The sequence below is a fragment of the Rhinatrema bivittatum genome, chromosome 6, assembly GCF_901001135.1.
Source record: "Rhinatrema bivittatum chromosome 6, aRhiBiv1.1, whole genome shotgun sequence".
NCBI lineage: Eukaryota > Metazoa > Chordata > Amphibia > Gymnophiona > Rhinatrematidae > Rhinatrema > Rhinatrema bivittatum.
Window position 1 is genome coordinate 213,580,801 of NC_042620.1, and position 14,510 is coordinate 213,595,310.

The 14,510-nt window shown below is 44.1% G+C and overlaps 1 protein-coding gene across 2 annotated transcripts in view; it reads left to right on the plus strand.

The window, feature by feature from the left end:
* P2RY10 (P2Y receptor family member 10) overlaps positions 1-14,510 on the plus strand; it is an 85,803-nt gene that overhangs the window by 17,988 nt on the left and 53,305 nt on the right. For both annotated transcript variants that reach the window (XM_029606532.1, XM_029606533.1), the window contains one exon: positions 6,365-6,485. The gene's annotated coding sequence lies outside the window, so the exon portion shown is untranslated. The remainder of the gene's footprint in view (positions 1-6,364; positions 6,486-14,510) is intronic.

Genomic DNA, 14,510 nt, shown 5'->3' on the forward strand with positions numbered 1-14,510 from the left:
AGCCATCTGCAACCGACAGGCGTAACACATGGAGCTTATAAAGGTGAATTTTAAAAGTGCGGTGCATGCCAAAACCAGGAGATATGAGCACAAGTTGGGCCAGTGCGTGCCACATGGATTTTTAAAGGCTCCCATGTATGTGAGAATCTGCTGCTATGCACACAAAACATTTTCTCAAAAAGGGGCGGGCATGAGCGTGGTCTGGGTGGGGCATGTGAGTTCCTGGATCTCTCAATGAAAGCAGCATGTAAATACTTACGCGCAGAAGCTCAAGCCGGGGGCCCCTGTTGCATAACTTTACATCGGCTGTGGATGGCGTGTAAGTCAAAAAAACAAAAAATTGTAGAGGTGAGTGGGGTTAACAGAGTAAAAGGGAACGAACTGGGAAAACCGGTTATTGCATTGGCACGCATGTCTACTAGAATCTCCCCACTTACATGGTAGAAGCAGCATTTGTACGCATATGCACATCTACTTAAAACTGCGTGCACATGCGCACGTGTTCAGCCTATTTTATACCATGTGAGCATATACACCCGTTTGTTATAAAATGGCTGCATCCCTTGGCGCAAGCCAGCAAACGCGTGCACATGTATGCCCGCACATCTGTTTAAAGCTACCGTCCCTATTTAGTGAAAACATACAGGCAAGGCCAAATCCAGAAAACATGATTAAAATCAGCATGGTTCTCATCAGGGAGAGCCAGGGTTAAGGTTTAAAAGCAACCTCCGAATGATAGGCTTATGGAGGATGATTCTGAAAAGAAACTGAGCACCTGACCTAAGCACCCCAAGTTTGGCGACATTTCAGCTGTAACCGATCGCAGTTTTGTTTATTGGCTGCGCCTGAGCCGATAAACAAAAAACCCACCCCGACCCTTTAAAACTCATCCCTTGCTTCCCCCACCCTTCCGACCCCCCCCAAAAACTTTTTACAGGTACCTGGTGGTCCAGTGGGGGTCCCAGGAGCGATCTCCCGCTCTTGGGCCATCGGCTGTCACTAATAAAAATGGCGCCGATGGCCTTTGCCCTTACCATGTGACAGGGTATCCGTGCCATTGGCCAGCCCCTGTCACATGGTAGGAGCATTGGATAGCCCGCGCCATTTTTAAAGATGGCGTCGACCATCCAATGCTCCCTCCATGTGACAGGGGCCGGCCAATAGCACGGACACCCTGTCACATAGTAAGGGCAAAGGGCCATTGGTGCCATTTTGATTAGTGGCAGCCGACGTTCCAGGAGCGGGACATCGCTCCCGGGACCCCCACTGGACCACCAGGTACCTGTAAAAAGTTTTTGGGGGAGTCGGGAGGGTGGGGGAAGCTAAGGGATTAGTTTTAAAGGGTCGGGGTGGGTTTAGGGGTTATTTTTGTGTGCCATTTTTCCCATCCTCCACCAAAACAATAAGAGAACCCCCACGAACAATTTTGTGGGGTTTTCCTATCGTTTTGGGGGAGCCCCCGATTTCTGACGATTTTGAAAATATCATACGATATTTTCAATCGTCCGAAGCCCGATTCACATCCCTACTGCTTACCAGAAATCACAGGCAGGACACTTAATTCATCGCTGCCAACATATGCTGCATAATTAAGATAAGTGGCTTTCTTCTGTGTCTGTAAAGTGTTGGATTTGAAATATTGAAAACAAGCACAAAAAAGTTAACATGCATTGAGTTCCAAGAACTCTAACAAGACAAACCCCATGATTATATGTAGTGAGCAGTTCACTTATTCTTGGAAAAACTGATTCTTAACAGTGAACGCCACGAAACACGTTGCAAATACATGCATGTTGGCTCACATATGAGGGTTGTCTTAGGCACAAATATTTATTCGTATAAATATATGATTTTTTTTCACATACCATGTGGTTTAATCATTTGAAAGGTTAGGCACCCAGCATTGTAAATTTGGGCTGAGTTCTTAACTTGCTTTACCTCCCTGGCCCCCAATCCTGTCCTTAACCACTTTCTAGGCTCCAAATTTAGGTACCTAGTAAAAACAGGTGGCTAAATTGAAGCACATAGTGGGTAAACTTTGTATTTCTGCAGATCTAGTTGCCTTAATCATTTAAGCTAATTGCCTAGCTCTTTTGAATGTCAACCTCTTAAATAGGACCTCAGTATGACTAGAGAGGGAGCATGGTGCACCAACTCAGGACGTCTATTCCAGGCATACGGTGCAGCGAGGTGGAAAGCACAAAGCTGAGAGCTGATGATGGAGAAGAGGAGCATACATAGAAGCAAGTTGAACATGTTTAGAGGCAGGGTGTAGGGGGGGATAGGAGAGGATTAATGAGGATTTTCAGAGAGAATGCATTTGTAGGTGAGTAGGAGATGAAAGGGTTGCAGTAGAACAAGAGGAAGGTGATGAGGCAACAGATAAGGGGTTTGTTAATGCTTTTAGAAAGGAAGGGATGAATTTTGGTCACCTTATAAAAAAAATAACAATGGGATACATATTCAAACACTACTTAGCCGGATAACTCGGACTTATCCGGATAATGGTAGCTGCTAAATATCTGGCTATTAGGGATGTGCAGAAGAAAAAACATTAATTTTGGTTTGTTCCTTTTGTTCATTGGGTCCTGTATTCATTTCATTAGTTTTAATATGAAAAAAAATTGCTTATTCATTTCATTAGTTTTATTCATTTTCCATTAAAGCCTATGGGGGAAGCATTACAGTCTATTTAGGGCTTCAGAATAGTGATTTTTATTTTTTAAATCAATTCTAATGAAACTTGTGAGAAGAAATCATCAGAAAGGGGAAAGAACTGCAAGCTATTTAGAATGTGGCAAAGTGGCATCAAAAGTGGCATAAATAGACCAAGGCCCCACAAAGGGACAAAGGGGTACCAGGCTTATAGGATTGGCAGGAGTTCTCTAAAACAACATGAATGGAGTAAAGAAGGAGGAAGAGGAAGAAGAACACACCCAAGGTGCAAAAAGAGGATACCAGCCCAGCAATAGTGTCATGAACACTTGATGGCATTATGAGAGGCAACGTGGCATCAGCACCTTAAGGCAACATGAAGGGGGAATGAAGCAGTAAGTATGGCAGGAAAAATGCCACGGTACAGATAAAGGGACCAAGAATCAGAAAGGGTGGTATCAAGATTTCAAAGGCGTAGAAGAGGTGCACAGCAGCACCCCAGATTGGCAAGAAAATCTCCTATGCCAGGAAGATATAAAGGCAGAAAGATGTTGAGAACCCTAAAGTGTAAAATCTGCGCATGGCATCAAGGCCGAGCAGCCCAATGATCCGAAGGCGTAGGATGAGGGGCATAGCATTAAGGCAGAGTGGCATGGGAGATGCCAGTCATTCTGTTGGGACATATAGACAACTGTAGAGGGAGATGCCGCTTCCTGTCAAACTATGGCTACACCTGGCTGCTCCAGCAGTCAAGTAGGGTATGATTGTATCACGGAGAAAGTCCCGCATGTCATAGGTAGGTAGTTACCCAAGTGCACAGTGCAGTGGAACTGCGAGAGGGCAATGAAATCAGTTCATGGAGTGGTGCAGCCATGGCAAGAGCAAGAGATGGCAAGAAAGGGAATCCCATGGATGAAGAATGGTATTAAAATCCCGAGGAGTGTTTCAGTAAGTTTGCAAAGCAATGTATGGCTAGGGAGCAATGAAAAGTGCTTTCAAAACTTTCTTGTAAGACGAAAGACTGTTTGCTCCAATCCATAAAACACCGAAAACCTTTTTAAAACGAAGCTTTTTTATCGCGGTCTTGAAAGCAGTAAGGTCCCCCTGATGCAGACAATCGAAACGTGGATTCATGTCGGGGCACAAAAGAGCTGATTAAGACAGCGGGTGATTCTTTATATAAATGTGCGTTTGCTGAAAAAAAGACTGGTTTGTGGAACAAGGTTTGCGAAGTAAAGGACTTTCAAGATTGAAATGAGAGCTTTGCTGCAAGAAAGGTTTTTCTCTAAAGTTGGGGTGTTTAAGATATTTAAAAAGATACAAAAAGAAGAAATTATCAATAAAATTGTAGTATGAACATTCTGACTACTTGAAAGTCCTACAAAAAAGAATTTATTTTGGGCCTTGGGGATTGGGGATTAGGGATTGGCCATTTTGCGACGGCATTGGAATGACGGGGAGCTCAGCTTTCTTTCTTTTAGTGCCAAATCACAGACTCTTGGAGGGGCTCTGTAGTGACTTCCCATTAAACTGCAGCCTTTATAGGTGCAGCTGCTCCTCCTGTAATGGATGCTTCTTCTGTTGCCTGGGTTTCGTTCTCTTGGAAAGTTTTAAAATATTTCCGGCAGGCCTTTTCGGTAGCACGGGATGCAATCCCTGGTTCCACTTCAGGTTTTCCAGCTCCTTCCAGAGCAGAAACCTGAGTCAAAAAAGGCCTATGGGGATTTGGAGGAGGAGAAATTTTCTGAATCATAGGATTCTCTGGATGATTGTAAGACATTGCCAGATGCTGCTCCTGTAGAGGATCTGGAAGAAGAGGAGTATCCCCTGAAGGGAGGAGTTAGTGGCTTTGATTGCCCAGTCCTTGAGTACACTGAATATAGCACAGGAGAAAAAAAGAGAAAACGCTCAGTCGGTCAGAGGATCCTATTATGGTTTGTAGTAGGAAGGCTTCCAAAATTTTCCCTTACATCAGGCAGTGAAAGATCTGGTTGATCTGGACTGGATCTCTCCAGTGGCAAACTTTAAGGTAGGTCACTCCCTGGCCAAATTATATCCTCTGGGTAACAAGAAAAGGAACAGGCTTTGGTATCAGAAAGTGGATATAATACCAGTGGAAGGTGGGGCTGCTCTGAAAGATGTACAGGATAGAAAGATAGAATCTGTCTTAAACCAGGCTGAGGACAGTATGGATGCTTAAAAAGGTGATATCATCTCGCCTCCATGCCTACACCCTCTCCCAAACACTACAAACTTACCTCCACGAGAGCCCGAGCGCTCTCTATCGCCGGGCCCACCCTTTGGAATGCAATGCCTGTCGAACTACGACAAGAAGAATGCACAAAAACATTCAAACGCAAGCTAAAGACCTGGCTCTTTACCAAAGCATACACCTAATTTCCCCACTTTCCCCACCCATCCTCTCCTACCCTCTCCCCCTTTCCTCACTCCCACCTTTAGGTTCCTCCTTCGCCCCCAACCTGTTCAGTCCTCCTACCTGCTCCTGATTTCTCAGCTCGCTTTCTCCTTTAACCCCCTCTCCACCCCTCCTCCACTCCTACCCTCCCCCACCCCCTCCCCGCCCCCCCTCCTCTCTCTTCTAACTCTACACAATTGTCTTTCTATGGCATTGCTGTTTATGAATACTTTTTGTATATATTGATACTCTATATATATTTGTAAATTTTGCTCATAAGTTTTGTTTGATTAGTTCCCGCCTTTATCTCCCCTCCTCATTTGTTCATATGTTAATTCGTTATATCTGTTCGATGTAAATCGCCATCCCAGGCGCCCGTTTCAGTTACACTGTAAACCGATGTGATATCCCTGATGAACGTCGGTATATAAAAATTTTAAATAAATAAATAAATAAATAAATATCAGCAAGGCTGTTTGTCCCCATCCGCTTGTTGGGGTACATAACCCATTCATCTGGACTGGTTTGATGGGTCTCAAGGAAAGGAAAATATCAGGTAAGACTTAACTTCTTTTTCTTTCAGTAAAGGGTGGTTTGAGGGATTTAAAAGGCAGCACTGAGTTTGCAGAAGACCAGGAGGAAGAGAGAAAGAGCTAATGTTGATACATCATTGCTCTTGAGTATTCTAAGCCACTGAAGAAAATCATTGAAGAACAGGGTGCAAACCAGAACAAAGGATATGATAGAGGTCTACAAAATATGAAAAGTCTTGAACAGGTTAATGTAAATCAGTTATTTACTCTGTTAGATATAACAGAAGGACTTGGAGCACTCCATCAAGTTAGCAAGTAGCTCATTTACAACAAATCAAAGAAAATTATTTCACTCAGCATATAGTTAAGCTCTGGAATTCATTGCCAGAGGATGTGGTTATGGCAGTTAGTGTAACTGGGTTTTAAAAAGGTTTGGATAAGTTTCAAGAGGAAAAATCCATAAACTACTATTAATCAATAAGGAATAGTAGCTTGAGAGATCTATTTAAAGTTTGGGTACTTGCCAGGTTCTTATGGTCTGGATTGGCCACTGTTGGAAACAGGATGCTGGGCTTGATGGACCCTTGGTCTGACCCAGTATGGCATATCTTATGTTCTAAGTTTTCAGTATTGACAGGACAAGCCTTTTCTGGAAGTGAAAGCCTGACAGAGGGGTAACTGTATCTGGTATGCTTAACTGATATAGGGAAAAGAGCATTAAAAGCAGATGTATTTAGATGCATTTTTTTTGCTAATAAAGCAGGCCAATGAATGCACCTACTCCAGAACAAGAAGAAGAGGTTAAGGATGATCAGCAGCATGAAACATGTTCAAACAGATGAAGCACTGCAAGAGCTGACTGAATTATGAGCATGAGGAAGGTATGCTTTTCCATCCAAGTAGCCAGTGATAATATACCTTTATGGGCAGCAGAGATATTCAGCAAATAAAGAGAAAGTAGAGGGGTTTTTTTTTCTTTTGGAGTCTGGATATATAGCTGTTTATCAAGATTGTAGTTGTTTGTGCTTTCTAAGCCATTGCCTTGTATAAAAAGGTTTTCTGTATGTGTTTTACTGTAGTGATTTTCCCTATTTTTTCTTATGGAGTCGAACTACGTAAATGATTCAAATGATACTGAAATGAGGTTTAATGAGATTGACATTTGGAAAAGAGATTTTGGCCTTTTAATCATACTTCATACAGACATCATGATTCTGAACATGCTTGATGGTCTTCTGTCCTATTTTTTATGTTGCTGATGTCAGTGGAGTGCCTTTGTACATCTGAAAATTGATAATGAACTATATACCTATTGTAATGAAGCTGATAATGGATTATGTGCCAGAAAATGGAAGCAGGTTTTACAGCCTGCTAAATAGGGTTTATTCAGGGTGAAGCCTCTAGGCAACATTTTTCAAATTCAATAAATGAGTAATTTCATTTACTCAGAGCAGTGAATACATTTTTCCTGAAAAGGTTTCTGAATCATGAGCAGGGCTGAATTGAGCACAGAAATAATAAAACCAATTAAATATGAAAGAATCCTGAAGATACATAACAGACAAACATATAAGAGAGCAGTATGAGTTCATTACACAGATGTAGCCAAACTTTTGGTTTTCCTTACCAGAAGGAGTGTACTAACTTCATCAGGAGTTCAAAGAATTTAGTGATAGAGGATAGGGGTTTGCCACCCCCATGTGGGAGCAGCTGATGGTATGCTTTAGCAATGTATATTTAAACCCTTGCTACCAACTTAAGTTGTAGATTTTAGTTCTGGATTTCAGTTTGGCCACAGTTGTGGATTCTAAGTTATACTTTTGCTGAGTTGCCCTCTTGTATTCAGCCTGTCTGACCTATTTTTTGCTTGCTTTGTTCTTGTTGAAGCCCGTTTTTAGAAACCCTCTTCTGTAAAAGCATGAGCCCATCTTGCCAGAGGACTTCAGGGAGTCTCTGTGCACGGTTAGGCATGTTGATCCACTGCTCTCTATCCCACCTCCAGTACATGGACCAGTTGGTGACCCGATGCAGAGGAGTTTCCAGTTTTGAGTTGTTTCTTCTATGACTAATTGTCTCATTTTAAAGGAGAAGGAAGTTTTTTGGTTTACCCTTCCTGTCTCTTGTTTGTTTGTCCCCTTGAGTAACATTTTTTTTATATTTTGTTTTTTTTTTCCCTGGACTAAGTGCCTGTGGTACCAGAGCCCCAGTTTGGGATCATCACAAAGAAGATGTGTATTTCACCTGGAAGGGAACTGAGGAGTAACTGTAACATCACAAAGGTCACAGTCTGGCAGGGTGGAGTCAGGGATCATCACTGCAGAAGCAGCACAGAGCTGCAGAGCAGGACTGTAGGTGGTCTTCTGCCTAACCAGCCCCCTCCCCTGCATGTTGAGCCCATGGGTTATGGGGTCCAGTAGGACTTGCCTTCTGCAGAACATCATGGCTGGTGCTGGATTCAGGCACAGGCTAGGAGCTGAAGGCAAGGCTGATACTAATGGCAGACAGGAGCTGGATACAGGCAGTGCTGGAGGCTTCATTGCCACTGAAGACAAACAGGAGCTGAATGTAGGTAAATCTGGAAGCAGTGATGGCAGATAGGAGCTGGATATCGGCAGGACTAGAACATGGCACAGGCTGCAAGCTGGAACACAGTACAGGCTGCGAGCTGGAACATGGTACAGGCTGGGACCAAAGGCAAGGACAAGGCTTGGGATAGCATATAAGGGACTGGACTGGGAAGGGCAAGACAAGGTCTAGAAAGAGCAAGCAACGAAACACAGGAAGGCACAACAGGGCATAAGGCTAGCTAGGCAAACCTAGAAGGCCTGTAAAGCTGCAAGGCTGGACAGGAAAACCCAAGAGAGCACTGAGTATGGCAGGTAGGCCTGGAAAGGACACAGAGTGATGTCAGCAGGCTTAGAATGCTACAGAGTAAGTCCAGAAGGCCTGGAAAGGCACAGAACAAGGCAGGCAGGCCTAGAATGCTACAGAGCAAGGCCAGAAGACCTGGAAAGGCACAGAGCAAGGCAGGCAGGCCTGGAATGCTACAGAGCAAGGACAGAAGGCCTGGAAAAGCACAGAGCAAGGCAGGCAGGCCTGAAATGCTACAGAGCAAGGCCAGAAGGCAGCGGCAGATTCCCAATGAAGACCGGCCCGGGGATTCGCCGCCCAGGCCGGCCCAGAAGATACCACGTGGTCTGCTGAGCGCGGCTCCGTCACGGCCACGCTCGGCAGACCACGTAACTAGCACGACCGGCCCACCTGGGGATGTCCGATCCCCCAATAGGCCAATCCGCCCCTGCCAGAAGGCCTGGAAAGGCAAAGAGCAAGGCAGAAGGCCAAGGTAGGCCGCAAGGTAAGGCAGAAGGCTGCTGTAGGCCACAAAGCAAGACAGAATAACAAAACAAGGCAGGAGGCTAAGGTAGGCCACAAGGCAAAGTAGGATAACAAGGCAAGGACAGCCAGGTCGACTAGCCAAGATGACTCAATGAAGCGGCACTGAGGGAATGGGAGGCTGTGCAGCAGGCTGAACCATAACAACAGAGGAATAGATTCACATTCATTGCAAGAGAGAAGGCGTTATATCATTCAAAAGTATTTTCACTACTGACTGAAGTGTCTTACCAGAAGTAGATTTAGGGGAATAGAGAAGACATTCAGAAGAGGTATGAAAATTGGGACTTTTCATTCTATTAAATAATTAGGAACACTAATCTGACCATTTCACAATGGAAAGACTCTGATAAACATTTGGGAGGTGGAAGATGGACTATGCTTTCTTCAAACTAGATAACTGAAAAACAGATCAAAATTATTAAGGAACTGGCTTGATTAAATTAAGACTTTTACTGGAAGAGTAAAATTGCAAATTTATGTGGTAGGCCTGATTGACAAACTGAAGAGTAGTAAATCACCTGCACCGGATGGTATACACCCCAGGGTACTGAAAGAACTAAAAATTGAAATTTCAGAACTATAAGTAAAAATGTGTTGCCAATCATTAAAATTATTGAAAGTTTGCCAGTATAACCCCTATATTTAAAAAGGGATCCAAGGGTGATCTGGGAAACTATAGACTAGTGAGCCTGACTTCAGTGCTGGAAAAAATCGTGGAAACTTTTATAAAGAATAAAATCACAAAACATTTAGATGGACATGGTTGATGGGACACAGCCAACATGGATTTACCCAATAGAGATGTGATTCGGCTGAACCTTTTGGTTCAGCTTTCATTATCAGCCCGCCACGGGAAATTTTGTTTTCCTGCAGTTCGGGATGATTTTTTTCAGCCACCCCGAATGTTTAATTAACTACACCCCCCCCCCCCCCAAGACTTGCTGAAAGTCCCTGGTGGTCCAGCGGGGGTCCTGGGAGCGACCTCCCGCTCTCGGGCCGTCAGCTGCCAGTAATCAAAATGGAGCCGGTGACCCTTTGCCCTTACCATGTGACAGGGGCTATCAGTGCCATTGGCCGGCCTCTGTCACATGGTAGGAGCAATGGACAACCAGCGCCATCTTAAAAAATGGCCCGGGCCATCCATTGCTCCTACCATGTGACAGGAGCCGACCAATGGCATTGATAGCCCCTGTCACATTGTAAGGGCAAAGGGCCACCGGCACATTTTGATTACTGGCAGCCGACGGCCTGAGAGGGGGAGATTGCTCCCAGGACCCTGCTGGACCACCAGGGACTTTCGGCAAGTCTTGGGGGGCTCAGGAGGGTGGGGGGGTTTGTAGTTAATTAAATTTGAAGGGTTGGGGTGGGTTTGGGGGTTGTTGTTTTTATGTGCCCTTTCTCCCCCCCCAAAAAAAACTATAGGAAAACCACATGAAATTTCATGGGTTTTCCTTTTGTTTTGTCAGCCCCCCCCAAAATGCAACGAAATAGGAAATATCGTCTTTATTCCCTATTTCGTTGCAAACGAATGCACATCCCTATTACCCAAAGGAAGTCTTGCCTCACAAATCTCCTATATTTTTTGAAGGGGTGAATGTGGTGTATTTGGATTTTCAGAAGGTGTTCGATAATGTCCCGCATGAAAGGCTTCTAAGAAAACTAAAAAGTCATGGGATAGGGGGCGATTTCCTTTTGTTGATCGCAAGTTGGTTAAAAACCAGGAAACAGAGAGTAGGATTAAATGGCCAGTTTTCACAGAGGAAAAAGGTAAACAGTGGAGTGCCTCAGGGATCTGTACTTGGACCAGTGCTTTTTAATATATTTATAAATGATCTGGAAAGGGGAATGATGAGTGAGGTGATCAAATTTGCGGATGACACAAAATTATGCAGAGTAGTTAAATTTCAAGCAGATTGTGATGAATTGCAAGAGGACCTTGCAAAACTGGAAGATTGGGCTTCTAAATGGCAGATGAAATTTAACATGGACAAGTGCAAAATGATGCATATAGGGAAAAATAACCCTTGCTGTACTTACACAATGTTAGGTTCTATCATAGGAGTTACTACCCAGGAAAGAGATATAGACATCATAGTAGATAATAATCAGTCTAGTGTGCTGTGGCTATTAGGGATGTGAATCGTTTTTTGACGATTTAAAATATCGTCCGATATATTTTAAATCGTCAAAAATCGTTAGGGCCACGATACAATACCAATTCCCCCGATTTATCGTTAAAAAATCGTAAATCGGGGGAAGGGGGAGGGCAGGAAAACCGGCACACTAAAACCCCCTAAAACCCACCCCCGACCCTTTAAATTAAATCCCCCACCCTCCCGAACCCCCCCCCCCAAATGCTTTAAATTACCTGGGGATCCAGCGGTGGTCCAGAACGGCGGCGGTCCGGAACGGCCCCCTCAATTGAATCCTTTTGTCTTCAGCCGGCGCCATTTTGCAAAATGGCCACCGCAAAATGGCGGCGGCCATAGACAAAAACGATTCGACGCAGGAGGTCGTTCCGGACCCCCGCTGGACTTTTGGCAAGTCTTGTGGGGGTCAGGAGGCCCCCCCAAGCTGGCCAAAAGTTTCTGGGAGTCCAGCGGGGTTCAGGAAGCGATTTCTTGCCGCGAATCGTTTTCCGTACGGAAAATGGCGCCGGCAGGAGATCAACTGCAGGAGGTCATTCAGCGGCGGTCCGGAACCCCCGCTGAACGACCTCCTGCAGTCGATCTCCTGCCGGCGCCATTTTCCGTTCGGAAAACGATTCGCGGCAAGAAATCGCTTCCTGAACCCCGCTGGACTCCCAGAAACTTTTGGCCAGCTTGGGGGGGCCTCCTGACCCCACAAGACTTGCCAAAAGTCCAGCGGGGGTCCGGAACGACCTCCTGCGTCGAATCGTTTTTGTCTATGGCCGCCGCCATTTTGCAGCGGCCATTTTGCAAAATGGCGCCGGCTGAAGACAAAAGGATTCAATTGAGGGGGCCGTTCCGGACCGCCGCCGTTTTGGACCACCGCTGGATCCCCAGGTAATTTAAAGCATTGGGGGGGGGGTTCGGGAGGGTGGGGGATTTAATTTAAAGGGTCGGGGGTGGGTTTTAGGGGGTTGGCTCACGATTTTAACGATTTTTCACGATATTTTTAAAACCCAAACGGCAACAATACGATTCCCTCCCCCTCCCAGCCGAAATCGATCGTTAAGACAATCGAGGACACGATTCACATCTCTAGTGGCTATCAAAAAAGCAAACAGAATGTTAGGAATTATTAGGAAGGGGATGGAAAATAAAACGGAGGATGTCATAATGCCTCTGTCGTTCCATGGTTAGACTGCACCTTAAATATGGTGTGCAATTCTAGTCACCGCATCTCAAAAAGGATATAGCTGCACCGGAGAAAATCAGAGAAGGGTGATGAAAATGATAAGGGGCATGGAACAGCTGTCCTACGAAGAAAGGCTATAGAAGTTAGGGCTGTTCAGTTTGGAGAAGAGATGACTGAGGGGCGATATGATAAAAGTCTACAAAATCATGTAAGGAATTGAATAAGTTAATGTAAATCACTTATTTACTCTCTCAGATAATAGAAGCACCAAGTGGCACTCTATGAAGTCAGTAAGTAGCTCATTTAAAACAAATCGAAGAAAATTCTTTCACTCAGCACATAGTTAGGCTCTGGAATTCATTGCCAGAGGATATGGTTACAGTAGTTAGTGTAACTTGGTTTAAAAAAGGTTTGGATTAGTTCCTAGAGGATAAATCCATAAACTGCTATTACAGTAAAAGAAGTTGTAAACCATTCAGCTTCCAGAGTGTTGTAAACCATTCAGCTTCCAGAGTGTTAATTGTTGTCACAGACTTTAGAGATCATCAGTGCTGTTTGCAGAGGGACATACTGGACTGCGTATTTGTGATTCATTCACAAGGACCTTGAAGTTTTGCTTTCCTCCCCGCTCACACACACAGGGAGCTATGGACTACTCAAAAGTATAAGCTATCTTGAAGAACTATTGAAAGTAGGGTCAAATCCTTGATTGTGTACCTTTGGGTCCAGTATCTGGGTTTTATCCCAACCAGGGGTTACATAAAATCTTTTGAAACAGTACTTCAAGAACTGACCCAGCAGAGTTATATATCGCCAAGCAAAAATCCTGGGTTTAATTCTCCGACCCAGATCCTGTTCCTGAAGTCACTAGGACTCATTCACAGTCTCTAGAAAGGAGCATGCCCCAGTCATCACATCATTCTACAGCACAGGTGGCAAACTCCGGTCCTCGAGGGCCACAAACAGGCCAGGTTTTCAGGATATCCACAATGAATATGCATGAGATAGATCTGCATGCTCTGCCTCCAATGTATGCAAAACTATCTCATGCATATTCATTGTGGTTATCCTGAAAACCTGGCCTGTTTGTGGCCCTCGAGGACCAGAGTTCGCCACCCCTGTTCTATAGCAATACCTGTTTGCTAGCACAAGAGTGCCTCAAGGAAATTGCAGTTTGTGCTTCTCAGTCAGAGGATTGTTTGAGAAATAGCTGGGGAAACAAAATAAAATTGAATAAAACCCCTGGATAGCTGTGAATGAAAGTTCATTGCATAGCATCATTTTATATATTTATTACCAGTGATGGATTTAGGATTTTGCTGCCCCTAGGCACTGATGGCGGTGTCCCCCTTCTCACCCTCACCCCAATAAGACTGGACATCAGGGAGTAAAAAAAATAAGTGTAGGGCTGACTAGTCCTCACTATATTGTTAACAGAGGATCATTCGGATAACAGGGGTTTCATGAAGAGTATATTGAAAGTAGGAGTGATAGGAGGGTCCATTCCCTAAATGGTGGGTCAGTATTCTGAAGTATATTTTTTTAATTATGTATTTAACATAATTTAGTACCCCCTCTCTCCAATACAATATCACCCTTGGCGGTATACACAAATGACATGTATAATGTTCATTGAAACATAAACATTTGCAATCATAAATACAAACATACATCAATCAACAGATCATATCATTGCCACATTATACACTGCTCCCATCTTATTCCCAGTTTTTTCAACCTCCTATCAAAAGATCAACAATACCTATGAAAGCAACCACATTTTTACTTTTTTTTCAAAAATCCAAGTAATTGCCCTCCATCCTAACATCAGCTGGCAGAAAATTCCACAATATAGGGGCCATGATAGAAAATATCCTGGCCTGCAAACAAATATGCCTAAGTTCTTTAAAAGTTGGAACTACTAATAAAACCCTTTGACTAGATCATAATGACTATGTGGGCAAAACCACTTCAATTTCATAGCCAAATAATCAGGACCCATGCCCCTTTTTACTCAAAAATTCAGTCAAAATCTTGAAATGAGACCATAATTTTACCGACAACCAATGCAGCCTATTCAATATTGGTCGAATGGAAGTCCTACGAGACGCCCCTGTAACTACTCAAGACACAGTGTTTTGAATAACCTGTAGCCTACCCATATGTCCTTCCAATAGATCCATATATAG